The sequence below is a fragment of the Megascapheus bottae genome, chromosome 12 (assembly GCF_031878675.1).
Source record: "Megascapheus bottae isolate mThoBot1 chromosome 12, mThoBot2.hap1, whole genome shotgun sequence".
In the NCBI taxonomy this organism is placed as follows: Eukaryota; Metazoa; Chordata; class Mammalia; order Rodentia; family Geomyidae; genus Megascapheus; species Megascapheus bottae.
Genome location: NC_143520.1, coordinates 50,086,974 through 50,113,110, shown reverse-complemented (window position 1 = coordinate 50,113,110; position 26,137 = coordinate 50,086,974). Strand labels below are relative to the sequence as shown.

Below are 26,137 nucleotides of genomic sequence, written 5' to 3'. Positions count from 1 at the left end.
CACAATGGAATTCTATGCTGCTGTCAGAAAGAATGACATTGCCCCATTTGTATGGAAATGGAAAGACTTAGAAAAAAATCATATTAAGTGAAATAAGCCAGACTCAAAGGAAATGGGGAGCAAGACACGAGAAAGGGTATCAATGTATGTGAAATAATGCACCACCTATCTGGCAAATATAATGTAACCCTTCTATTAATTACACTAAAAATATATTTAAAAATATATATAAAAAAAGAAAGTTCTGCAGTGGGTTTGTTTGGTCTGGCCAATATCACATGTTCTTAGACCATGAAAATGAAGGCATTGCCTACCTTTCCACCATCCTGCTGCAACCCTGAAATGGGTATAGATTCATCACTAAGTCCATTCACCCTTTGGGGGTCACAGGTTACCCTGAAACTTCAAGCCTCTAAGTTTCTAAGGAGAGAGGCAGAAGAGGAAGGAAATGTCTCTAAGCAAGTGAAAATAATCTTTAAAACAGGGGACTCACCCTTGGGTATCTCATATTGTTACAGTATCTCACTTTGTTATCTGATATATATTGAATTTATTTGTATTTGGTTATCTAAAAGTTGATAGGGAAGGGGGAAAACCAATACGGGGAGTGGGTGGTGTGTCAGGGGGAGGGTAATGGGTACCAAGACATGTGAAAGGGTATCAATGTATGTGAATTAATGCACCTTCTATCTGGCAAATATCATATAACCCTTTTATTAATTACAATAAAAATATATTTTAAAAAAATAAAATAAAATAGGGGACTCATAAGACAGAGCACTGGTTATTTTCCCCCAAGTGATAAGTTAGAGAAGGCATGTTTGTTCAGCAAGGGTAGTAAAAGCCTCCAGGAGAGAGCAAGGGGAGGCCTGAACACACCACACACGTTCATCTTCATCCATCTCTTCTGCTGGGAGGATTTCTCTCAAGTGGAAATAAATAACTCAGCGGTGGAGAATATAATCGGAGCTCTTGATCCAAAGTATGACCTTCCACTTTTCTCTATTTATTTTTAAGATTAATCGTAGTCTTTACTGGGCTCGTGTCAATAAACAACAGGCTTTTCCAATATATACCACCTGCACATCCAATATATCCAAGAAAATAAAAATATATCCACAGGGATTAGCAGCCATGAATCACAGGAACCAAAGCAAAATGCTGTAGATTTTAATAGCTCCAACTATTTGTCTCTTCTAAATGGAAAAGGGTTAGCCCAGCCACCCCTGCTCAAACAAAGGGAATGTAATGTGTCCAGTCATATGTTTAACAAAATGTTCTCTTGGGGAATCATTGTGTTTTCATGGCTGTACCATGCATAATCACAGGCCTCAAGGCTGAAACATAAGCCCACCTGAGACAGATGAAAAGGAAGGGAAGGAAAGTAGCAGGAAGCAAAACAAGGAGAGAAGGAAAGAGAAAAGAGAGAGGGAGGGAAGGAAGGAGCAGAGAGGGAAAGGCAGTAAAATGCCAGCTGAGAGTATTTGCGCCTCTCCATGGGAATATGGCACAGTCTGGGACATTTGACAACTTGCTGGCCTCTCCAGCATTCAGTTTCTTCTAGTGGCATTCTGGGGACATTTGACAGCTGTAACCTTACAAAACAATAAAGAAAAGGAAAGATCCTTCAATAAACAGTGGTAGGACCTTTCTCTAATTGAAATGGAGACCGTAAAATGAGATTCCCATCTTCAGCTGCTCACAGAAACAATCCCGAAAATTTTCAACTGTGAATGGAAAAAATTAGGATGTTTCAACTCTCAAGTAGCTAAAGTTTCAAAAAGAAATCACACACCAAACAACCCCCAAATCATATAGGAGAAAATGAACAAACTTGATGTTGCACACATTAAGCTTCCACATTATAAAGATCATAAACAACGTCAAAAACATGATACAGTAAAAATAAATCATTTTTTAAAAAGTTCAGTAGGGACCAGGAGTTTGGTCTAATGGTAGAGTGCTTGCCTAGCATGCACGAAGACCTGGGTTTGATTCCTCAGTACCATGTACATAGAAAAAGGCCGAAAATGGTGCTGAGGCTCAAGTGCTAGAGCTCTAGCCTTGAAAAAGTCCAAGGACGGTGCTCAGGCCCTGAGCTCAAGACCTGCACTGGCAAAAAAAAAGAAGAAGAAAAAAAAAAGACAAACATGAGAAAGAAATATAGATACGTCACAGAAGATGAAACTAAATGGCCTGTGAGCATGTAAAAAGAGGTTAAGAAAATGAAAATTCACATAATGAGACAGCATTTCTCAATAAAGGGAGTGGGAAAAAGCTAATAATATCAAGCAAGTGAGAGTATGGAGAAACAGGGAGTCATTTAACAAATAGCTGGATGTGATAAACACACCCATCCATCGAAGGATGGACTGGAGCCAAGAAGTGCAGCCAAACAAAACTTCAATGGCCATCTTGCAAGATTAGTAGTCTGTCTGAGGGCAGGCACTCTCTGAGGTTGCGAAGTAATTTTATAGCTCGTGTATAAGAGTCCCTTCTCCAGTTCCTCCTTGGTCAGATACTGTGGAGTTCAGTCTCTCCAAGTCATCGCCTAGGTTGTACTACTTTCTATTGGGTAACTCAAACATAAGCACCTCTTGACAATGGTTGCATTTTAGAGGTGGATTTCTAGTTGTCTCCACTCCCCTCCTTTGTTCTTTTAGGCAGCAAGTCTTGTATGCTGGCACATTCAGTTTCTACCCATTTTCTCATTTTATACTGAAGTCCATTCTTCCCCGAAGTAACAGCCCTCCCTTTCTAATCCACCCATTCATCTCCAGGCTTTCCAATACATGAATTTTGTGACCTCCACAAGTCTCTATGCAAACAAGCCACCTGAGTCAAATGTCTTGCCTTGAAAATGGAGCATTATTGGCTTTATTTTTGATACTGTTGCACTCTGAAAATCTTATCTTTTCTGAAGGCATTTCCTAGAGAAGCTCTCACTGACATGCATAAGGATACTCAGAAAAACTGGGTTATAATAAACATATCCTAAAGATCCTTCAGTAGGAGAATAAATAAATGACAAGGAGATAGAGGTAAATTCACACATTAAAAATCCTAGCAACAGCACTGAGGGACAAAACAAGAGGACACAATGGAATGATGGCATTTACACAGCATTCTCAATAGCAGAACAACGGTGGGTGTTGTCTGGTGTGCAGACACATGAACACTGTGTAACACTAAGTCCAGGAAGTGGCTTTCACCTAAAGTAAGAGAGAAAGGGACAGGGTCATGGGGGGAGATGACATACTGGTACATTAACTGTGCCTGTCCTATTTCTTAAAAGAGCAGAATCAATAGCTCATAACATTGCAGTTTATCAAAGCTGGAAGAAGATAGACACCTAATCACTCATTATCTCATTGCAAATTCTTCCTGAATTCCTCAAAATACTTTATAGTAATATTTTTTACAAACAATTTAGTCCTTTTCCCTCCAGTGTTTATGAGAAAAAAATTAATTTAAAAAATGATGTGTGGGGGCCAGGAGTTTGGCCTAGTGGTTAAAGTTCTTGCCTAGCATGCATGAAGACCCGGGTTCGATTCCTCGGTACCACATATATAGAAAAAAGCCGGAAGTGGTGCTGAGGCTCAAGTGGTAGAGCTCTAGCCTTGAGAAAGTCCAAAGACAGTGCTCAGGCCCTGAGCTCAAGCCCAGGACTGGCAAAAAAAAAAAAAAAATGATGTGTGTTCAGGCTTGGGGTGTGGCTCATGGGTTGCAATTCTAGGACACACAAAATTTAAGGGTATTCTCAGGTGTACAATATATGCATACATTATGTAATGATTAATGCAATGAGATTAACAACTCCTTTGTCAGTTATTCTGAGATAGAAAAGTGGGGACAGGTAAGATCTGTTGAGGAAACAATATAGCGTTATTACTTGGGGGGGGGGGTTGTTTGTGTGTTTGTTTGTTGTTTGCCAGTTCTGGGGCTTGAGCATTGTATTTGAGCTTTCTCAAGGCTAAAGCTCTACCACTTGAGCCAGAGCACCATTTCCGGTTTTCTCTGTGTATGTAGTACTGAGGAATTGAACCCTGATCTTTGTACCTGCTAGGCAGGCCCTCTCACCACTAGGCCAAACTCCCAGCTAAATAGGGGTTTTGCAATAACAAATTATCATGACTAATCTCACAATATTACTTTCAAAACTTCCTTCTTTGCCACAAAAATCCTTCAATAAAGAAACAGTCCATTTGTGGGTTTCAGCATTTTCCAATTATCTGTAAGCAGGAAACTAGCTCTTTCTTTGTGTCTCCCCCCACCCCCTGTCTCTCTGCCTCTCTCTGCCTCTGCCTGTGGTGCCTTTCTCTCTCTCTCTCTCTCTCTCTCTCTCTCTCTCTCTCTCTCTCTCTCTCTCTCTCTCTCTCTCTCTCTCTCTCTCTCTCTCTCTCTCCCCCCCTCCCTTTCTCTCTCCTACATCTCTATATGTGTGTTTTGGGGAAATGTGTTAAGAACACTACTCAACAACTAATGACCCTGAGAACTGGATCCATGCCAGACAGGCCAGGTTCTACGAGCAGGCCCAGCTTTTGCAGGTAGTCCATGTTCACAGAGAAGAGACCAAAGCATGCCATTTTATGACAGTCTCAACATGGCAGATGGATCCCTTTTCACCTTCACTATCCCCTGTGCTGCTTTCCTCCTCCATGCCCCACTTTGGCTAGTAACACTTCTAAGTTGGCACAAACAACCACAGCACTTCCCTGAGGTCCTGTCACCCTCAAAACAACCCTTTGTGCAACCTGAGCCAAGCTTCTACCCCTCCTGAAACTCATCAAGTGTAGTGGCTAACAGCTTCTACTAGAGTGCCACGGGCTTCACCTCCATACCTGCCTGGAGCTCTTTTCCTCTAGAATTTGCTAGATGCTTGCCTGACCACCTCCTCCTTACACACACACACACACACACACACACACACACACGCGCGCGCACGCACGCACGCACGCACGCACGCACACACGCACGCACTCCCTCTGCCTTTCCAGCATACTCTCCAGCTTCTGAGCATAATGTTCTCACATGGGCACACACCCTGCAGAGAAGGAAACAGGAAAACATGGTGAGTTCTTTCTCTGTTTAAGCACGTGACTACCAAGAAAAGAGAGAAGATGCAGGCACAGACGGTGAACAAATCCCAAGTTTGTTCAAGACAACCTTGGGACCTTGGTGGATACAAGTGTTCTAAATATTTTTGACACATAAAACAAAGGCAAGTCTAAATCTCAAGCTATAATAAAGCCCTATTAAAATTCAAAGATCATAAAATCTAAGACTTTTCTATTATTTGTCCCCAAGTGCTATCTTCCTTTCTCTTCTCACAACACAGCTGACACATCATATAAGATGATTGTAATCCTTAGCCCCCAAGCTGGGATCAAGACAAGCTAGTGACAAAGGATAGAGGGCTATCAATCGTAACAACTTATCAAAATTTGTTAGGCCCTCCTATTTATCACAAGGTTGAGTAATAATTTCTAGCTTGCAGAAAAGAAAAGTGAGACCAGAGAAATTACGTGCTTTTTGTTTTCTTTTCCTTAGTGGTATGAGGTTTGAACTCATGCTTGAAGACACTCATTGCTGAGCCATGCCTCCAGCCTGTTCTTATGCTGGTATTTTGGGAATAGGGCCTTTTCTCCTGCCCAGGAATGAGCCTGAACCAAGATCCACTTATTTTAGGCTTACAGACATAGCGAGGGTAACAAGCCCAAGTGAGTACCCAGCACTCAATTGTCCCAAACTTTTATGCCCCAGTTAATCTGCAACCTTGATCCTCTCAATCTCTGCATCCCAAGAAACTAAACTTGCAGGCATAAGCCACCAGCCCCAGGCTATAACCAAATAAATGCTTTGTAAAATATCTATTCATTAAATTTGAGATCTGGAAATAGTGACTTCTTAGAATTAACATGGTTTATTTACTAGGTGACCATCATGTTGTAAGCCTGACATATGTGAAAATCTCCACCATGCTTTATTATCATTTCCATTTTATGATAAGGAAATTGATTTGCTGTCCTTTGAACCTCCATGTAAGATCTTATCTGTCATGGCTCCTTTTTTGTTTGTTTGTTTTTAGCGCACAAAATAAACCAGGCATTGAGTGTACTTAATTGAAATTATATTGGAACTAGACAATGGTACTTCACATCTTCACATCTTTAATCCTAGCTACTCAAAAGGTTGAGATCTAGGAATCATGGTTCATAGCCAGCCCAGGAAAGCAAATCCACCAGACTCTTTCTAAAAAAAAAAAAAAAAAAAACAGACTTGAAGGAACATAGGCTCAATGGTTTCCCTCATTTGTCATAATCAGTAGAAACCTTGGGCTCCTAACAGAGATTTACAATAGATCAAAACCTGGATACATAAGGCTATATAGTATGATGCTAAATGAAAGGACCTCCAGGATATAGAAACAAAAGCCATATAATGTGATTGTTGTCCTTAATGTACTATGTTATCTCTCATCTCTTTTGCTGTTCCTTGGTTATCTCATATTGTTACAGTATTTCACCTTATTATCTGATATATTTTATATATGCTTATTTGGTTATTTGAAATAGAATAGGGAAGGGGGGAAACAAGATGAGGGGTGGGGGCCAGGGGAGGGAAATGGGGACCAAGACATGAGAAAGGGTATCAATGTATGTGAAGTAATGCACCTTCTATCTGGTGAATATAATGTAACCCTTCTATTGATTACAATAAAAAATATTGGAGGCCGGGAGTTTGGCCTAGTGGTAGAGTGCTTGCCTAGCATGCACGAAGACCCAGGTTCGATTCCTCGGTACCACATACATAGCAAAAAGCCAGAAGTGGTGCTGTGGCTCAAGTGGTAGAGCCCTAGCCTTGAGAAAATCCAAGGACAGTGCTCAGGCCCTGAGCCCAAGCCCAGGACTGACCAAAAAAAAAAAAAAATATTGGAAAAAATGAAAAAAAGTAATGCATCTACTACCTGGCGTATGTAAATGTAACCCCTCTATATATTACTCTGACAATAAAAAATAAAATTAAAACAAAAAAACCAGTGGGGTGCCATAGCTCAGGCGTATAATTCTAGTTACTCAGGAGGCTGAGATCTGAGGATCTAAGTTCAAAGCTAACCTGGGAACTAAAAAGTTCATGAGACTCTTGTCTCCAATTAATCACCAGAAAACCAGAAGTGGCGCTATGGCTCAAATGGTAGGGCAGTAGCCTTGAGCTGAAGAGCTCAGGGACAACACCCAGGCCAAGGGGTAGGATAGTAGCCTTGAGCTGAAGAACTCAGAGTCAACGCCCAGGCCCAGAGTTCAAGTCTCACGACTGACAAAAAAAAGGCAGAAGTGGAGCTGTGGCTCAAATGGTATAGTATTTGCCTTGAGCAAAAAAGCTGAGAGACAGCTCCCAGGTGTTTAAGCCCTAGGATTGGCACCAACTATACATACATACATACATACATACATACATACATACATACATACATACATTGGGTCTGGATCAAAAACGAACTCTATTGTTTACTTGTGAAGCTAGGGATTGAGCTATCCCCCAGCTGTGAAAAACACATTGAGGCTGAACACAAAGACTTTTTTCCTCAATGACAAGAAAAAATTTACTGATTTCGTTGTGCAGCTTTACTGTGTCTATATACATTCATTACACTTTTTGTCATTTCATAATAAGGAAGTTGAAACTAGTTGAAAGGTAATACCATTTGTATATGTCCCTATTAGAGGTTTATAATCTCTTGTTTGTTTTATTAAAATATTATAAGCCTCTTTCCCAATTACAGCACTGTTACCTTTTTTTCATGACTGTTTTTATCTCCTCTGGAAAGTGAGTGCCTGGGATTCTGGACAGACCCTTGGGAGGAGCCAGAGGTCACCTGAGGTGGTGCAGTCAAAGCGAGCCCAAGTTCCCCCATGGCCTTGACATTGGGCTATTTCTGCCCAAGGTCTTGTTCCAGACCACAAGTGGCCATGCCACCCACAACCTCACGGCCTCCCCACACCCCAGAAGCTGTTGCTGCCATCCTAGCTGTGAGCACCTGGGAAGATCCTAGGCAGCCTCGTGACATGCCCTGGGCTACCACTGGCAGAAATGGGAAAGGGGAGGATGGCATTTCCAGCCACCATATCAGGAAGCAGACTGAGAATTCCTCACTGATGAACAGAACTCCCTCATATGCGGGCAGCCTCCGGGCTGAGGTCAAGAGCCAGCAATAGCCAGTGTTCACAAATATACCTCAGGAAAGTCTTGGGGCGGGGGGAGGGGGGAGGGCTTTGTCTGTCCTTTGTGTCACCTTTCCATGGGACTTGTGTGGGGGCAATATCTCTGCCCTCTCTCTGCTAGTGCTGTACAATTTCAGGCTAAGTGGAGAGCAAACAGCCTAAGGTTTCTAACAGCTCCTTATCTGTCCAAGTATTCCTGAGAAGCATCATGCAGTGTCACTGGACTGATGACCTACAGGGTCCCAGCTCTCCTGTTCAGTATCAGGAAGGGGACAGCAAATGTGAGCTTGCACTACATGGGGAGGAGGAAAGTGAGAATGGAGATGGAAAACCACAATCCCTTCATGAGCCCTTGCAGATGATGATCCATAGATTATTCTCCTGCCTCTTGCTCACCTAGAAGGCTGGTCCAGGACTACCAGAATTTACCTAGAGGACAACTGTTATGTGGTGGCCTTTTCTCAGTCACACCTGTCTTCTTGGTCCCCAGGATGGCAAGTAGAAACAAATTATAGAGAAGGGTGTTTATCTTACTGCATCCCTCAGTTTCCTTCCCATTTTCTTGTGGGTAAAACCTTACCTGATCCCTGATTTCAGGGCTTTTGACCCTATAGTTTTTCCCTATGCTCCCCTCCCCTCTGAATATGCTGGTATACACTCTGGCATGTCACATTCCATCTTACACATTTGTTGCGTGTATTTCTGAAGGCCCAGGAAAGCAGAGATTCTGTTTTATTCCAATGTATGAGTCCAAGAACTGACACCATGCCAAGCACATGTCTGACTTCAGTAATTAAAATTCATTTTTAAGAATACACGGATCATATATATACATATGTATATGGAACATACAGCTGTTTGCACTGTCTGATTTCTCAAGACTTATAATGCAGCAAGATCTTGAAATCTTTCTGGTTGATATTTATCAAATGCTCAGCTGTAGAAAACAATATTTATGGAATCCTATCCAGCCCCTTGTTTCGGTGGGTCAGAACTCATGAATGGCAGCTCAAGGATGAGGTTGTTCCTAAGGCATATTTTCTTCAATCTTTACCGTATTTCCAAGAGTCACTTGGGAGGGGATAGGGAAGGGAAATGGGGACAAAAACATGAGAAAGGATATCATAGTATGAGAAGTAATGCACCTACTATCTGACTAATGTAACTGAAACCCCTCTATATATTACCCCAAAAAATAGAAAATTAAATTAAATTTAAAAAAAACACTTATGCCATCAGCTCCTTATGGGTGAGTCTTCCCACTGTCACAAAAGCACCACCTGTCACATCCTGTAGACCCTTCTTGTTCTTGCTCTAGATTATGCTAAGATGGAGCCATCAGAACAAGTTCCAATCCATCTTGTTGGTACCATGTCACCTCACCTTTATTGAACTGAACTTAGGTGTGTTGTCAACTTACGTCAAAGAATCAAGATGAATAGAACTGCATGGCAGGCCCGTCTCTGTGCCCCTGCTCTAGTCCTGGAAGTGAGGAGACCTTCAGAGACACTCACACAGGGGATGTCTCACAGTTTTTAGTGATTGAGCTGACTTTGAACCATGATCTTCAGATCTCACCCTCCTGAGTAGCTAGGATTACAGGTGTAAGCCATTGTGCCCTGTTTCACTGTTTTACTTCTATGGTGAACTATGGTACATCTTTGTAATTAATCTTTTTAAAAAACAGCAAAATGGAAGCAATGCTATTAAAAGAATGTTTTCAAAGGACAAAGGATGAGCCAGAGTAACAGCAATATTCACAAGACAAGACAACAATGTTAGAAATGAACTTTACAACTTGGGAGGGGGTGAGAGAGGAAAAGTGGGAGTAAAACATGGGAAGGGGTAACTGTTCCAGAAGTAATGCTCACTACCTAATGAATGTGACTGTAACCCCTCCCTCTATACATCCCTCTGATAGTAAATTTAAAAATAAAGAAAAGAATGGCTTTTTTAACTAAGTCCTGTCCTGAGAAACATAAAAAGAGCACAATAGGTGGAGAGGTAGGAAAAGAAGAAAATCCAGTAGACTCCCAATGGGTCCTAGCACCACAGCTTCAATATATGTTTATTGAATTTTTCAATGTATTTATTTAATGGATGAAAGAAACTTCGAACTAACTATAAGGAATGTCTTCGATTCAGTGTGCACAGACTGATTGGGCATGTGGCAGGAAATCAGTATGCTTAGTGAAGAGCTTAAGATGTTGAACTACACACCGTGAAGAGTAGGAAGGAGGAGCCTCGTTGTCCAGTCCTGTGAATGGCACCCACACAGCACCAACCTCTGAGGACACAGCCAGGATGGTCCAGGACCGGGTCACGAAGGTTTGGCTGAGGCTTGAATCCCACAGCCATCTTCAACAATGTGTCCTTTCCCCTGATTTGCTCAGTTCAGTTCTCACTCTGTGGATTTGCCTTTCCAGGATTTGGCCAATTGTTTCTCTGGAATATTCTTAGAGAGGCAATATGGAAGCAATTGCAGCCACATCTTTAGCCCAGTGTGCCCAAAAGTTCTAGTTCCACTGGATACTGATGGTCACAGGGTCTTCCTGAAGCCTTTGGAGCCTACTGTAGTTCCGTTGGGAGGGGATGAAATCTTTAAGAAGTAGGCCTCAGCAGGAGGTCTTTAGGTCATGAGGTTGTGCCCCAAGGGAACTATGGGGCCCCATCCTCTTCCTCTGTTTTTAGTCTTTGCTTGCTGTTTTGTTCCACTAAACCCCCCAACCAGAACACTAAAAACGATGAGGCCAAATGATCCCAGATCAGAACCTCCAAAACCATGAGCCCAAAGAAAACTTGCCTCATCATAATTGATTATCTCAGGTATTTACATAGTAATGAAAGCTGTGTAACACAGTACAGTACAGTAAATGTCTGAAAACTCAGAGCCCTCATAGCTATCATCCTTGGTGAATTCTCTACAAATACCTGTGGAATTTTTTCAGAAAAAGATAAAGTTTCAAATCATCTACTGCTCTGAGTAGCATGATGAAATCTAACACCATCCCACCCCATCCCACCAGGAACAAAATCACCATCCCGCCATTTAAGATACCCATGCTGTATACACATGGGTCACCACGTTGCTGTCTCACTTATCAGATCAACTGGCACAGGCTCGCAGGGCTGTGTTCAAGTACTGCTCATTTCACTTAATATTGTCTTCAAAGTGCAAGAGTAGTGATGCTGGCAATTTTCTTACCCTATACCATTGTAATGATTCTATTACATTATTAATTAATTGTTGTCAATCTCGTATTCCCCTAATTTAAGAGTTAAGCTTTATCATGGGTATGTGTGTCTAGAAAAAAAAATGGTGTCAGGCTTGGTGCTATCTACAGTTTCACATGCCCTATTGGGGTTCTTAGAACATACCCAAAACACTTATTGGCCTCTTACTGAGGATGAGTGCATACCTCAAAATGTGCCCCAAACACCTAGACCAGAGGGACTGGTGACTGCAATGTGCCTGGACTGTGGTTGTCCCCAAACTCCTTATCCTAGTCTCTAGCTAGTTATTCAGTAGTTTTACTAATGGATTGATCATTTGTCATGAGAGCATGTGTAAATGCCTTTAAGGTGCTTTGCAAATAAATAGTTGAAATCATAGGTACTAAGTTACCCAGTGCTAAGTTCAATATTAATTATATTCTGTCTGTATGTCTTCCTCCCTCCTAGCCTCAGAAGAAAAACTATTAAACTGCAGACATTAAAATCCTGAGCAATAGCCTTAATAATGCACCATTCAAAGAAATCAAAATACCAACAATTCTTTTGTTCTCTCAAATTATCAAAATAACTCTACTCTCATTCAGCATCATCTGTGTGTCCTTCATCAACTTTGAAGTTTACCTCATCTCCTTTCCCTCTCTGCCCTCGAATACATCTATATTACTCTTTCAATAAAGCTTGGTATGAAGGGGAAAAATCAGACTTCAAATATTGAATCTGAGTTTCACAAATAGAGTAGTAATGGAAAAGTCAGACAGAAAACCTTTGTGATAATAGACTCGGACAAAAATAAAGCCCTGAAATCATCTGGCATAACGAGGCCTAAATTGTTTATGGAATCTGTTATGCTCTTTGAGCTGTGTGGCTGTATGACTTTCGATTTAGACTGTCAGATGAGTGGACGGGGGTGGTCCAGCTTTGAAAGTTGCTGCAGAAACCAGCCCCAGGACCACAACCAGAGTCAGTTTCCTTCCTCCTGCCACCTCCTGTCGTCAGCATCTGATCCCCTTGGTGCCACACATCCCTTTTTCATACCAGTCCTCTCTGAGCATGTGGGGTGGCATTGTCCCCCAGACTCATTGAAGGATCTCTAGTTCTAATAATGAGGGCTGAGGGATCCTCTGAGGGATGGAAAACTAAATGTATTTGTGGAGTGCATTCTTTTGTTATCCTGTAAAATAACCCTGATAAATTAACAACATTCCTGCATCTACTTGATACTGGCTTGGAACAGCACTACCCAATAGAATAAAATGTACACAATGCTTTTATTTTTCATTTTCTAGTGACCATAAGAGGTGTATTCTATTTCACAGTAGGATAAATATAATTACCAATCGTGCCTATTCCAAACAGCCAGAAAAGATGTTGTACATACTCTTAATAAAGAAATCATAAAAGTTTAAGGTGATAGATATGCTAATCAGCCCTATTTGATTATTATACAACAAATTCCTGAACCAAAACATCACATTCTAGGATTGGGAATATAGCTCAGTGATAAGCATATTTGCTTAATATCTATGAGGCCCTGAATTTCAGCCCCAGGACTGGGATCTATCTATCTGTCTGTCTGTCTGTCTATCTATCTTTTTGATAGAGAAAGAGAGAATAGATGGATACATATATACATACATACATACATAGACAGATATCCCATAAATATGCACAATTCTGTCAATCAAATATATGTAATAATTTTGAGTTATTTAAGTGAATAAAAACAAGTAATACTAGCCTTTGAAATATACTTAATTTAACCTATATTCAACCTGTAATCCACACTATATGGATAAGTACATCCATAGGCCTTTTAAATTTAGGGTGGATTTTTGCCTCAGAAACATTTGATCTGTATTTGTGGTTCATCAGATTTACAGCTTAAGGGTAGATTTACATAACCAAGTTGTTCCAAATACATATAAAGGTTCGCTAATAACTGAAAAGAATATCGTGAGGGGTTACAAATTCACATTAATTAAAATCCCAATTCCCCAGTGCTAGAATTCAATTCAGTCCCACTAAGCACACTTTGAAGGCCCCGTGGCCAGATGGAATTAGACTATAGTCTCAAGCAGCACAGATTAGGATGAGGGCCACTTCATAGTTTCCAAACACTGTTGGTGACACTGTAAATTCATGCAGCCACTATGCAAATGGGTGGAGAGGGTCCTCAAAACACTACAAGTAGAACTACCAAGCATTCTCCACTCTTAGGCTTAATCAGAAGGAATATAGGCCAGTGTACAGTAAAGATACCTGCTCACCTTTACAGTAGCCAGGATGTGGAGTCAGTCTATATACCCATGAACTGAGGAATAAGAAAAACGTAGCATCTATATACACACTAAATATGCACATAAAGAATAACTAAATTACATTAAAAGCTGAAATGGAAATTGGAGATCACCATAGAGAGTGAAATAAGCCAGACTACGGAGGAAAATATCACATTTTCTCATATCCAGAAGCTAGATTTTAAAAAGGAAAAGGATAAAAATAGAAGAGTGACCACTCTGGGGGAGAGCTCAACAGAACAGATGGGAGAAAAAAAGATGAGGGTGAATAAGTTGGCTCTTCATAGTTTGTATACATGAAAATGTCATTACTCTTGTAAAATTAATGCATCCTAATAAAAACAATAAATTATTTTTAAATGTTAGAACTTCAAGTCAGTCCCACCTAGTTTGAAATCTTGCCTGCTACATTTAGCTAGCTGTATGATCCCAGGCAAGTCACATAATCTACTTGACAAAACCCTCTTCATACAGCAACCTGGTAACTGAAATCCTAGCTGTGACAGGCCCCTGGTGCCGGCACTTCATAAGCATTCCTTCCACAAGTCCACTGAATCCTTCTCACCTCATGTCATTAGCTGGGTATGTTCCCACAAGTTCATGGGTTAGAGTCTTACTTCCTCAGTATGGCAACATGGAAGGGGAAAGCTCAGGTCATGAGAATGGGGCCTTCACACTTAATTAATGCCTTTGTCTCAGAGGAGTCCAACCCCTTCTTCTCTCCCACATGCACCACTGCCACTTTCACCATTCTTCTTGGAAGCAGTGTGGCAATCCCACCAAATGCAATTGCTCAATCTGAAATTTTGCATCATCCAGGCCCATGAGCCCCAAAACCTTTTTTATTTATAAATTACTAGTTTTAAACATCTGCCTTAGTAGCGCCTCCTTTTACCAAAAGCTGATTCTGTGAGTACAGAAGGCAATTAGCCTTACATAAAATACCTTAGTTATTTTTAATTAAAGAAAGTAAAAAGGACTTTCCAACCCCTGAAGGTAAAGGTTCTGCTCAGTCCTGGACCTCTTCATCTTCATGAGTTCCACCAACACCATAATCATCTACAGATATCTCAGTCCTCCTGCAGGACTGGGAGGATTTTGATGGGTTTCAGTTAGTGGAGATGACACATACTAGAGTCTGACATATCCCAGGAGATAACAAAAAATAATCTGAGAATGGAGTCATAGCTCAGTGGTAGACTGCTTGTCTAGAATGACAAGGTTCTAGGTTTTGAACTAAAAGATTGAATTAATGTAATAAATAGGATGAGTGTAAAGGGGGTAGGGAGAAAGACTCAAAATACATCAGCCTTATCCTCTCATCATGTACCAGAGGCAGGGAGATGATACCTAAATAGCAGAGAGCTTCAGAAAGTCTTTCCTCAACACATAGCCCACAGAGTCTCATATCATCCCCAAGTAAGTTTCAGAGAATATTTGAATGATTTCTGCCTGTGATGCTACAAAATCAATCTTATTCATCCCTCAAAATTCAATGTGTCCATCATGTCCTCTGAGGAACCTTGCCCAGCTGGTTGCCCTCTGCAACACGGGCCCACCCTGCAACATTGGTACCTCGGACACAACTGCATCTAAGGCTACAGGTTGAATAGCATTAACCTCCAATCCAAAATCCATAATGCTCCAAAATCTGAATGCTTCTGGGAAGCAACATGATGTTAAATTTGTACTAAATTACCCCCAGTCTATGTATAGATGTGTTTGAAATGAAAATAAATCTTGTGCTTAGGTTTAAATTCTATCTCCAAGCTATTCTGCTATGTGTGTGTACACATTCCAAATTTAAAACTCTGAGGCATTTCTAGTCCCATACTGCCCTTCATTTCAGACTGTTTCCTTGATACCTTCTCTGTGGACATCTTGATACAGAGGTTCTTCATTCCCAGCCCAGCTCAGTGTCAGATGTAGGAAATCTGAACCAGTCAATATTGATGGAACTGGATTGAACTGAGTGGAATTCAACTTTTTCAAGTCTTATGTGTGAAATTTAAAAAATACCTAAAGATTTTTGACATCTTATCCTTCCAGGAAAGCCCAGCCCAAAGTCACTAAAGCCCAAGAGGTAGACAAAGATTGGGAATGAGGCCATCAGAAGAAAAGAGAAAGAATTTTACTTATTGTCATCACTTTCATTTACTAGATGCCCAGTACACGAATTAAGCTACCAAGATCCTGGCCACAGTTCTGCCCTAGGTATATAAGTGGATGAAGAACCTAAGATTAAATAATTCCACAGATCTTTAAGTGGGACCAGAATTCAGCTCTACTCTTCTTTCCATACACTGAGCAATGTGTAAGCCCAGAATGACGGACAGCTGAGGAAATAGTCAAGTATGGAGAAAAGAGAGGAAGGATGTCAGATGCTTTCCATGGCCAACCCTACAGATCAACATAAAACAGAAAAATTTCTCTGCTGAGCCACAGAGATACCATGGAGATGAGTTCTTCATTCCATCCCATATTCTTATTTAACACTATCTATGGTGTCCAGGTCAGGAATCTAAGAGGTGCTTTGTAAAATACAAAAATGTCTAGGTATTGGTGACTCATGCTTGTGATCCTAGATGTTTGGGTGACTGAGATCTGAGGGTCATAGTTTGAAGCCAGTCCAAACATAAAAGCCCATGAAATTCTTATCTCCAATTAACTAGCAAAAAATTCTAAAAGTGGGGCTGTGGATCAAGTAGTACAGTGCCAACTTTGAGCAAAAATGCCAAGTAAGAGTAAGAGATCCTGGGTTCAAGCCCTAATCCCATCAAAAAAAAAGTGCATAGCTGGGCACTCTGTGAGGATAGTGGTTCGAAGTCTACCAGAGCAGGAAAGTTTGTGAGATACTTATCTCCAATTAATCACAGGAAAAGCTGGAAGTAGCACTTTGGCTCAAGTGGTAAATTGCTAGCCTAAAGCAAAAAAGGAGCCCAGGGATAGTGCCCAGGCCTTGAGTTCAAACCCCAGGACCAACAACAACAACAGCAAAATCATTGGATGAGAAGTAATGCACCTACTACCTGGCGAATGTAACTGTAACCCCTCTACACATTACCCTGACAATTAAAAATTAAAAATATTTTAAAAATTAAAAGTAATAAGAAAAATTAAATTTTTTTTAAAATCATTGGTTTTAGTGTCAGTTCTTGCATGCATCCATCCAGCATTAATCCTCTTGGAGCCAGTATTTTTCTACCTGTAGAAAAGTGGTAGTCTACTATGTATATTAAATACAGACAATCCCCCACTAATACTTTAGCTTATAAATTATAAACCTTATCATGGTGAAAAAACAGTCAATGTACATTTATTAGAAACAATACTTCACATTCTGAATTTGCATCTTTCCCAGACTGGCCATAGGCAGTCAGATCTCCCACGTTGCAGGCACCAGTAACCACTCACTGACATGGGAACAAACTACCTTGTCCAGTATACTATGCTTGAAGGTTAAATGTACTTAATGTACTTTTAATATTTTCAAATTTTGGTAACTTTATCAGGGCACAGCCCCATTGTAGATTCAAGTGGACTGAACATATTTTTAATGCTACTTTATAATCAATAGAAACCATTATTTTTTGCAAAGTCAAAACAAGAGTCTTGTCCGCTGTGGATTTTTAGTTTACTGAAGGAAATAAACAAAGAAACTAATGACATAACCATTAGATATAGCATGACAACTTATTAACTAGAAATCAAGGAGCTGTGTCAGCAGGCTGAATCTATGTGGCTTGGGGGAAGGTGTAGAGCCTGTCATCTGTTCACATGTTTTTCTTGTCTCATCTTGACCCAAGCATTCTCCACAAGAGCTTCTGGGATTATTTCTGCATCACTGCTGTGTGCCGGACTCTATCACTCTCAGAGTTGATGTGCCATGTAATCACGAAGCCCCAACTGCTGCCACAAAGAAGAGAGCCAGCCCAGACTCAGTGGCTCGGGTCCCTCCCTTCTGACCCTGCCCCCTAGCCATCTCCTTCCCTGCTTCAGCCAGACAGTATGCTGCTTGCTTAATACCAAGCAAGGCAAATAATATTGGCACTTCCCAACACCATCAGGGCACTTAGGCACTCAGCATAGACCTCATGTGAAATCGGTCCCAAAGCTATCTTTTTTGTCCTGACAGCATCGCAACTAATGGCTTTACTTTTTGACGTTTCTGAATCATTGAGTAAATTTTAGAGTCATTAGTGTGGACAAAAGGCAGCTTTCTCATTCTTGATCTGTTTGTCCTTGGTATTTTTCTTCCCAGTCTTCCATCACCATCTCAATCAGCTTGGGTACCCTTGACCTGGATGTAATGCCATTTGGCTAGCATCATTTCTACAGAAAAACAGAAGCAGCAACAAGAAGGTAAGCACTACCCTAGAGTGAACCCCTAGAAGACAGGGACATGTCAATCATTCATTCAGCCCAGCAATGTCACTCATCCCTCCCCCTCACAAACTTTCTTTCTCCATGAATCTACACACACACACACACACACACACACACACACACACACACACACACACACACGCACGTGTTGAAGACACAGCCAAAGCCAAAGGACTCTTCTCCACAGCCAGAAGTGATCAAACCTGGGTCCAGTACCAGGCCCAAGTCCACTCGGCTTTAGCCATTGTTCTACCAGCAGCTAAGCCTGCCTAGATTCTGAATGAGTGGAGGAAGCTCATATTGCAGATATGGTCATTTCAATATGATTATGGTTTGGATGATAAATATCCCCAAAATAGCCACATGTTGAAGATTTGGTCTCAACTGATGGCCCTGTGGGGACATGGGGCCTAAGGGGAGGCAGTTAGGTCATTAGAGAGATGTGGCCTTCCCCATAAACCCCAAATACAATCATACCAACTTACAACCAGGGGAAGATGACACATTTCATCCATGACAATATCTAATATAAACTTTTCTATCCAAATGTCAAACTTTGTCCTTAACCCAGATCTTATTTTACTCAATCCAACAACCCCACTCAGTTTTGCCCCCTAATCTGCCATATGCTATGATTACCAGCTTCCACATGACTGAGGAGGGGCTGGTGAAGTGTTGATGTCTAGTTACACTCCTACTTTCTGGCCTGACTGTTGACCCTTGAGCCCCACCCATGCTTAACTAAAAGCTCCTGCTCCCCATTGGACCTCAGCACTAGCCTACTGCCTCTTCTGCCACCCCCACTGAGCTAGTATCTGTACAGGCATTCTCAATGGGATAATGTTACAAGATGATGAAGGGAGCCCTAATGAGGGGTACTTAGTTCATTGAGGGAGCCCTGACTTTGGAAGGAATTGATGTTGGCCTTACAGAATTAGTTCTCACAAGAGCAGGTTTGCTAAGAACTAGGGGTGTAGCACAGTGGCAGAGCACTTGAGTACCATGGGGAGAGTGCCCAGATTCAAATCTCAGCACTACATAAGAAAAACGAAAGTGATTTGTTACTGAGCAAAAGTCACTTGGGCCACATCCCCTTCCATGCATGGTTATTTCCTTTTCCACTTCTCTATCATGTAATAAGACAGCCAAGGAGGCTTTCACCAGAGGCTGAACAGATGAGGTGAACCACTCTTAGACTTTCAGACCCCAAAACTGTAAAAGCTAAATAACACTCCTTTATGTGAATTTCCCAATCCCAATATTTTGCTATCATCACAAAAAGGGGACTAAGAAACAGCCTTACCAAGAGATTAGCAGCCAGGCTGGTTCTCAGGGAAGTGTACCAAACTTACAAATGCCTACCTTCAATGATCTTCAAATATCTTTATCTAACACATTATCAAGACTTTGGAAAACCTGTTCTCTGAACCAAGTGGATTGACTGGAGTTTTCCAGCTCCTAATCTCAGGATCACTGCATAGCCATCATCATCTGGAAGGGAAATAAACATACAAAGGAGGGAGCTTGGAAACTTGCCTCCAGTGCCACATTCACATATCTTGGCCCGATTTGTCTTACTATAACAAAATGCTGAAATTTACGTACTCGTAATGAAAAAAGTTTACTTAGCTCACAGTTTTGGAAGCTGAAAATCCAAGAAAAGTGAACCCACTTATAGTGCCGCTGTTGAGGGCCATGTGGCTGCCTCACCCAACTCAGTATATAGACCTGACAGTAACACATGCAAAAGGAAGAACCCTATAGAGCCTTCTACTCTGAAAACACAGGATGTGAAAAAATGTTCCCAAGGGCCTGCACAGTATTTGTGATGGAAATAGGTGGGGAAGATAATACTAAACTCCAAATGCCTCGGGCTGATTTTGTTTTATAAGGAAACTGTCCTCTAAAGCATGGAGCATAAAAGGTAAAACTGAGAAAGAAGATCACAAAGATTTATCACTGTGGCCCTTCAGACTTTACAGACGAAGCCTTCTTCGAAAAAGGGAATACTTGAGTTACAGAACATCCAAATAACGGGAAAATGACATTGCCCCATTTGTTAGGAAATGGAAAGACTTAGAAAAGATCATATTAAGTGAAGTAAGCCAGACTCAAAGGAACTTAGGCTCAATGGTTTCCCTCATTTGTCATAATCAGTAGAAACCTTGGGCTCTCCTAGCAGAGATTTGCAATAGAGCAAAACCTTGATACAAAAGGGCCATATAGTAGGACGCTAAATGTAAGGATCTCTAGGATATAGAAACATAGGCCATATAATGAATGATTGTTGTTCTTAAGGTACTATGTTATCTCTCATCTCTTTTGCTATCCCTTGGTTATCTCATATTGTTACAGTATCTCACTTTGTTTCCTGATATATTGGATATATTTGTATTTGGTTATTTGAAATTGGATAGGGAATGGGGGAAAACAAGATGAGGGGTGGGGGGAGGGAAATGGGGACCAAGACATGTGAAAGGGTATCAATGTATGGGAATTAATGCACGATCTATCTGGCAAATATCATGTAACCCTTCTATTAATTACAATAAAAAATATATGAAAAAAGGGAAAATAAGCTAACTGAACTATCAAATTTCTATTGAGGAAAAACTAATTAAAAAGTCAAAAGGGCAGAGTGCTGCTGGCTCATACCTGTAATCTTAGCTACTCAGGAAACTGAGATCTGACGATCACAGTTCAAAACCAGCCAGGGCAAATAAGCCATGAAACTCTTAAGACAACCAGGAGAAAAGCTGAAGTGGTGCTGTGGCTCAAGTGAGAGGGTATCAGCATTTGAAAAAAAGCTCAGGCACTCAACCCCTGAGTTCATGCTGAGAACTAGCACCAAAAACAAAAACAACAGAAAGTCAGAATATGTGAAGACAGTAGAATTGTCAGACAAAATATCACTTCCACTAGTACCAATGTCCATTGTCATACTTCTATTCATGTTCCAATTGGAAGTACTGTTTCAGCATGTCCAACCTGAAAATCCAAAATCTGAACCTGAGCCACTATTTTAGAAGGATTAACATCCTTATCAGTTCTTGCAAGATTGGGTTGTTATAAAAAGAGCAAGCCTGGTCTCTGAATTTCTTTCACACATGCTGCTCAACTGCCCTTCTCACACATGCTCCTGTCATGGGGCCATCTGTCATGTTGCAATGTGACCACATGGCTCTCCCAAAACAGAATAAATACACACACACACACACACACACACACACACACACACACACACACACACGCACACAACTAACATATCTATTTAACAGCTACTAATGAAAGAGAATAGATACTAGGAAACCCTAACACTACATTCTGTTCTATGGGAGCACATAAGGTCCCACTGAGAAAATGACTCCATGTTTAAGTTGCATAAGTGTAATAGTGCATAGCACTATGAAGCCAAATGTTATATCAGCCCAACTACTAGAATAGGCATGTCAATGGGGCCTGAGCTGTCACAGTGTTTATAACTGTATCGCAGAAGAAAGAAGACAAAAAGAAGGAAATGAGAGTTGGATGCGGTTGTTCACACCTGTAATCCTAGCTACTCAGGAAGCTGAGATCTGAGGATCGTGGATCAAAGCCAGCCCGGGCACTAAACTCTGTGAGACTCTTATCTCCAATTAACCACTAGAAAACCGGAAGTGGCGCTATGGCTCGAGTGGTAGAGCAGTAGCCTTGAGCTGAAATGCTCAGGGACAGTGCCCAGGCCCAGAGTTCAAGTCCGAAGGAGGAGGAGGAGGAGGAGGAAATGAGGAAAACAGGAAGGCAGGAACAGGAAGACAGGAGGAAGTTACCAGAGTTGAATTAAGGAAGATGGAGAAAAACAGAGAGAAAGGAAACTTTCAAAAACAGAAAGGAGATTAATACATTAAGACTAGCATGTTAGCATGTGCACACACACACACACACACACACACACGTACTTTCTAGTTTTCCTGGAGTCTCAGGCTGAGGCCCTGCCCTTTGGAAGTGAAATCTTACCACTTCTAGGAAGCAGATGGTACTCCTGTAGCCAGAAGCATAGCTCCAGCAATCTCGGGCCCATATGGGAACTTCAGTTCACACACATTTGGATCTACCCTTTTGTTATTCTTCCTTTTCTGACTGTACCAAGTTTGTAAGATCGCAGCTCCTGATTTTAGCACCATCCATTAGCATTCCAGTCATTACTCGCCATTAATCCCTCCAACACTCCACTGGCACATCAGTTATCAACCATCTGGTACATCCGTTCACTTCTACAGTTATTTACATATGGCAGTTACCCAAGTTAATGTGGCCATTTAGACAGCCAGGTTCTTACTCATTTCCAAAGCTCATTCACAGGGATAACATTTTGTCAACATTAAATCAAAGCAAACTCCACCTCCTCATTTTCAACGTACAACCATGCATTGTCCCAGGACAGAAGACAGCAAGAACATTTCCTCTTTTAACAAACCAATAGACTGAAAAGTCTGATATGACAAAACAGAGAACAGGTTTGCTAGCATCTATTTGATAAAAGCAAAGACCAAGATCTGGATATCACTGTCTAAGAGAGAGCGACCAAAGTCCAAGGGATTGTGGGAAGAGAGGGAGACTGCCAGGCAATGATACAGGAGGGCATGTGTGTTAGACAAAGGCCTACCCACTCTCCAGGAGGGGCTCTTGCAATGGGCCGCCTTGAATGTCTTCCAAGAATCCCTTTCTTCTCCCTTTGCCCCAGGATATCCAGTTCACTTTAGACAAATTTTTAAATCATACAAAAACTTAGAAGTGAGTTTTTGAACTGTCAGATGATTTACTGACAACATGGAAAAGCTGTGCTTTCACTAGAATGAGTGGATTTACAGTCCCCAACACACAGCAGCTTTTGTCAATTCAGCTTTCCCTCACTTACTTTGAATCCATAGGAATTCAGGTACACAAAATCAATGCCTTCATCTGGGGACAAAACAACTTACCATCTTCATCTTGAAGAGGAAATTATATTATAGAGGAGTATTTACTTAAGGGAATAAAACAACTGAACATCTTAGAAGCACAATTTGCCTAGAAAGAGAGTAATTTCAGCTAAAGAAGTGGATAGGAAGCGCTGGCTAGTGTTTGATATGCTAATTATGCTGGTCATCTAATATGAATTTATTATTAATGTCAGCTAACATTTACTAAGCCTTTATTATGGCTTGCCAATGTGCTAAGCACTGACATTAGCCTCAACCCTTTGAGAGAGGCAATTATCCACCTCATAACCAAGGATCAAGGCTAAAGGAAATATCTGCTCTATTTATTAAATTCCATGTACAAAATCTTGGTTCTTTATAGGAATAACACAGACTGGTGAAACAATCAAATCCATGTGATTGTGAAAAGTATGGGGCCCGTTATCTGGGTAATAAAATGACTTCAAGTAAGTGGCCATCTCTGCCATCATTGAAATGTCTTTACCTCTGGTGTGGAAATCTCAGGGCTACACTAGCTAGAACCAGTCTGCTTTACCAAAGCCTATCGTGGGCCAGGCATTACTTCTCACTTTCCTTGACTAGTTTTTCAGTTCTCCCTTAGTAAGGAAATCCATCTGTGTGGGGGGCGGGCACAAGGGATTGAACTTATAGCCCTGTGTTCTCCCTTGACTTTTTTGCACTCAGGGCTAGCCCTCTACCACTTGAGTCACTTCTCCAATTCTGGATTTTTTTTCTTGGTTAATTAGATATAAGAGTCTTTCAGATTTGTCTGCCAAGACTGGGTTTGAACCACAACCCTCAGACCTCAGCCATATGAATAGCTAGATTAAAGATGTGAGCCACTGGGGCCTCGTTAAATTCCAATCTCTTAATGAAGCCTTCCAAATGGGTAGTCTCAGTGGAGTAGCCAGCTTGTTCGTGCTTCTTTTGCAAACAATCTGTTTACCTATAGCAAACCATCTGCAGATCTAGTCAGGGGTTCACCTGTGGCATTCACTCTTGAAAGTAGATAGACAAACATGGCTGGTTTTCCATAGACCATAAGACTGCTGAGATTTAGTTGCCTTTGCCATTAACATGGAGGTGATGTTTCAGTCTAGATATAGTGGCACATGCCCACATGGCCAGAGGATTGTGAATTCCAGGTAAATCTGAGCTACCTAGCAACACACTGTGTCAAAAATACATAAATTTGGGGCCGGGAGTTTGGCCTAGTGGTAGAGTGCTTGCCTAGCATGCACGAAGACCCGGGTTCGATTCCTCGGTACCACATACATAGAAAAAAACCGGAAGTGGTGCTGAGGCTCAAGTGGTAGAGCTCTAGCCTTGAGAAAGCCCAAAGACAGTGCTCAGGCCCTGAGCTCAAGCCCAGGACTGGCAAAAAAAATTTTTTAAAAATACATAAATTTTATCTAAGATTTTATAAGATTATTGTGCTAAATGCACAAAAGCCCTGAGCCTGGAATCTGGCACACAGTATATATGAACTGCTATCACTACTCTCACTATTACTAATAATCACTAAGTAAAAACAGTTGTTGCACCACATACTTTCCTAAATACCCGTCATGTGGGAATAATCCTGAGCAGTCAACTTCTCTTTGACTTTCATGCTAAAAGACTAGCGGTAAGAAGATTCTCTTAAAAGCACTGCATTGATGAGTAGTGGATCAATTTGTTCAGGTCTATTCTAGAGACAGGCTGGTAGAAAATGGCTTCTAGTAACTTAAGAAAAAATACGATATTGTATTTCACCCCGGGTAATGAGAAGTGATAGGGAATTTGAAAACCTCCCTGGGGAGGCCTGTAGTTGAGTCCCTTCTCTGTTGAAGAACTAAGCTGGTTGAAGCGTTTTATAGCTGCCAAGAAATTGTACAAACTCAACTGATGGCTTTATAACTTTTTGTTCAATGTTACCATGTTTATTATGGGAAACTGGTTTGTTGTTGTTGTTGTTGTTGTTGTTGTCATTGTTGTTTGCTACAATAGAATTTCACAAGAACATACATAATCCCAGTGGGACAGCTGCTGACATTTTGGTATAAGCCTAATCTATTTTTTTGTGCCAGTCCTGGGGCTAATCTTAATTCAGTCTTACACTCTCTGCTTCCCTTTATGCTAAAACTCAAAGCAACTGCAGTAACTCACTGTCTCCAACCCCCAATGCTTCGTCAACATGACATCACTTCAAGCAGGCTTCTACCATACCCTTCCCCAAAAGGGCTCTTCTCAAGGTCGAGGAAGATCCACGTTCTCATGGGAGTGTGAATTCTCTGCCTTCTCCTGAACTACTCTGTCCATGGCTTTGGCTCAGCCTCCTTCTTCTGTCCCACTTCGAAGACATTGACTGTATCTTGTTTTCTCCACTTGTCTAAGTCTTTCCCTTTCTGTGCAGTTCTCCTCCTTCTCTAGAACCTCCCAAAGCTGGAGGCCCTGGTCTCATGCCTCACCCTGCTCCAATTCTAGGGTTTCTCATCTAGACCCATGGTTTGAGGCAATGTCTCTGTGCTTACTCCAAGTTATATCCTTAGCCTCAACCTCTCCCCTATGCAAAGGAAAAATATAAGTTCTACACTCAATAATCAAAATAAAAGTAGAACTAAGGAAGTGGAAAAACGTCCCATGCCCATGGATTGGAGGAATTAACGTCATGAAAATGGCAATCCTGCCAAGGGCTATCTACAAGTTCAGTGCAATACCTATCAATATCCCAATGTCATTTGTTAGTGAAATAGAGGAAACAATCCAAAAATTCATTTGGAATAATAAAAGACCCCTACAGCAAAAATAATTCTTAGTAGGAAAATCAGCGCTGGAGGAATATCAATACCAAACTTCAGACTTTATTACAGAGCTATATTAATCAAAACAGCCTGATACTGGCACAAGAATAGACCTGAGGACCAATGGAATAGAACTGGAGACCCAGAAAATAACCCACAGACCTATGGCTACCTAGTCTTCGATAAGGGAGCCAAAAAGATAACATGGAAGAAAGACAGCCTCTTCAACAAATGGTATTGGCAGAATTGGTTAA

The 26,137-nt window shown here is 41.2% G+C and overlaps 1 pseudogene; it reads right to left on the bottom strand.

The window, feature by feature from the left end:
• LOC150056529 (uncharacterized) overlaps nt 1-7,915 on the bottom strand; it is a 65,537-nt pseudogene extending 57,622 nt beyond the window's left edge.
• Between the last annotated feature and the right edge of the window lie 18,222 nt (nt 7,916-26,137).